Here is a 2,973-nt window from a genome sequence, read left to right as displayed (position 1 = left end):
AACTAGGTAGATACAACTGAATGAGATCCAGACCTTCTTTATGAGTTACATTACTTCCTCAGTATCACCTACCTACCCTGATACATGACTATCTTTCCATAAGTTTGATACAGGGAATTCATTCAATACCCTGCAATCTTTCTTCATTTTTCAAAATGAAGATAGGTTGTCCATAGGTATTCCATAACAATATTGAATATATTCCATGGGAAATTGCAATATTCTTTTAATGACCTTATAGAACAAAAAAGGATGACACGAGGCAACCATGTATGGAATGGAATATTTTGCTCAATAAAGAAAAGTTTGGTTGTCGTTTTTAATACAGACAATATTAACAGCAAAGCTGGAGGAAATAATGATTGAATACCTTAATATTAGTTTTTAAAAAATAGTTACTTCAATAATTTACTATCAAGAAAGTAAGTGTCTTTGCCTAGGGCTGAATAGCCACAATAGGTAATTTGAGCTAATCATTTCACATTCTGAAGCCACCTTGCTATATATATGATGCTACAATGCCCAGGCACTTCTCAGATAGGATATATTGTGGAGCAGGTACTGATATGCATTGCCAAAGGGCACTTTCTCATTGAGGATTTCCTAAACTAATGAAATCGTAGCTATTATCCAAAAACAAATTAAAAAATAATTGAATAAAATGAGGATATAAGAGAAAAAGGATAATATTTCATACATTTAATTTTATCTGGATACTTTATTGTTAGGTCTAGGTTATACTACTTGGAAGGGATATACTCCAATTTCTCAAGTCTCTCTGAAGCAGTTTACTTAGTTTCTATTGGCTATCTCCTGAAATAAATCTGGCCTTCCAAAAATAATAATTCACTCCATTTTTGTATAATTTGGAACTCACCACAAGGAGGCAGACTAAGAGTTCATTAGTTTATCCCTTGTTCTTGTGGTCAGCGTCTCCAGGATCTCTGTTGAGAGACAAAGTCATAGACAAGCTCAGGATAGCCTTTCCAGAAGTCAATCCTATAAACATATATTAAGTTCCTACTGCCTACTATGCACCAGCTATCTTGCTAGGTACAATGGACAAAATTAGCCCCTCCTTCCCCCATGACATGTAGAAGTAAAATGGCAACCTAGTTAGAGTTTGACACATTTTATAAAATGATATTGTTCTTAACATATTTTTCTGGCATCTTGAAATAGCACCTCACTCCCAGGTAGAAAAGCCAGGAATTTTGCTACATGGGAATTTTGCTACATGGGAATTTTGCTACATTTAACAACAAATATTATGGTAAAATAGACAATTATTTGACTCTGGTTTCAAGTATAAGGAAAATGAACATTAGCTGGACATTAGCCAAAAGGACTAGACAGATCAAGCAGAGCACATGTTATATACTATTGCCCTAATACTTTAAAAAGTAAATGCAATTTACAGAAAGGATAGAAATCATTAGGGTGGTTTGCCAATTCCTTCTCTAGTTCATTTTACAGATGAGGAAACTAAGGCAAACAGGGTTAAGTGTCTTACTCAGGGCCACATGGAACATAATTATCTATAAATACAGTTTACAGATCCCTGGGAATGTCTCTTAGAAATAGGTAGATGATTCTCATAAATGAAAACTTTACCTTTCAATTTTAATAGGTAGCATTTATATAGTGCATTGACATTTGCAAAGTTCTTTACACATATTAACTCATTTATTCTCTTGAAAATATTGTGAGATAAATGTTATTATTATATTTTCTTTTGAACACATTATAGGAGATACTCCAAGTTATTTTCTGCAGTAATCTAGTTCACTTATGTACAGTTATTCCTTCCAAATCATAATTTTCCCCATCAAGGTTTTGATATATAATGAATTGGCATAAGAAATTTAAAAAAAGGAATTTTGGAGGAGTTCTGCAGAAGTTTCAGAAGACATGGAGTCTATGCCCAAATACCCCAAATTGTACAATAAGATAATGTAAATACACCATAAAAGAAAAAGAAAAAAATCTGGCATGAAGAGAGGACCAAAAGGTTTTACTTGGATATTCCAGATCACAGGGCACCAATAGGGATAATTGCACATGATGGAGAGGAAAAACAGAGTGAGATGGGTAAGGAGGGAAATGGAGAAAGAGACAGAGACATTGAGAGACAAACAGAAACAAAGACAGAGAAATGCCTAGAATGGAGTTGATTTTAAGACTCATAACATGGATAGTTTTATAACTGAAAGGAATTATTCAATACAACCATTTCAATTTACAAAGTATTTTTGCAATCTTGAAAATTCACTCAAATCTCTCCTATTAAGGGATGATTTGATGACTTTTCCAAATGTATGAATGATCCACTAGACTTTTAAGTCAAGTTTACACAAATATGTAGACTGTATAGCTGAGTAAATGCCTCTTTAAGGAAACTTCTCTATTGTTTGAGTTCCTACTCAGGACAAATAATCCTACTACTTTGAAAATACGCAGAATTTTTTAAAAGATATATATATATATATATGGGGGGGACAAAAGTTACAAAGTCCCTTTCTCTCCTTGTTTGATAGTCATATTCTCCTGCCATGGGTTTTGATTTTCTAAGAATTAAAAGTATCAGGGATTTGCTCACTTTTGCTGCTTCACCAGAACAATCCAATGGAATTTTGGGACAGGGATGAATATTGTGCTCTTCTATAATCTCAAATATATTTTTAAGTTGCAGCCCTGCTTCTGTCTCTATTATTTCAACTGTAATTTAATATTTTTTTGTTGTTTTTACTGTGTTGGACTTTTTTGTGATCCCATTTTAGGGTGTTCTTAGCAAAGATGCTGGAGTAATTAGCCATTTTCTTCCCACCTTTTCCCCTGAAAGAGGATGTTAAGTTTTGCTGGGTAGTTGATTCTCAGTTGTAAACCAAGAACTTCTGCCTTCCCAAATATTATATTACAATCCCTATGAGCCCTTAATGTAGATGCTGCCAGATCCTGTGGAATCCTGACTAT

The sequence above is a fragment of the Macrotis lagotis genome, chromosome 1 (genome assembly GCF_037893015.1).
Source record: "Macrotis lagotis isolate mMagLag1 chromosome 1, bilby.v1.9.chrom.fasta, whole genome shotgun sequence".
NCBI lineage: Eukaryota > Metazoa > Chordata > Mammalia > Peramelemorphia > Peramelidae > Macrotis > Macrotis lagotis.
The sequence above is the reverse complement of the archived record's forward strand: the minus strand, read 5'-3'. Positions refer to the sequence as shown.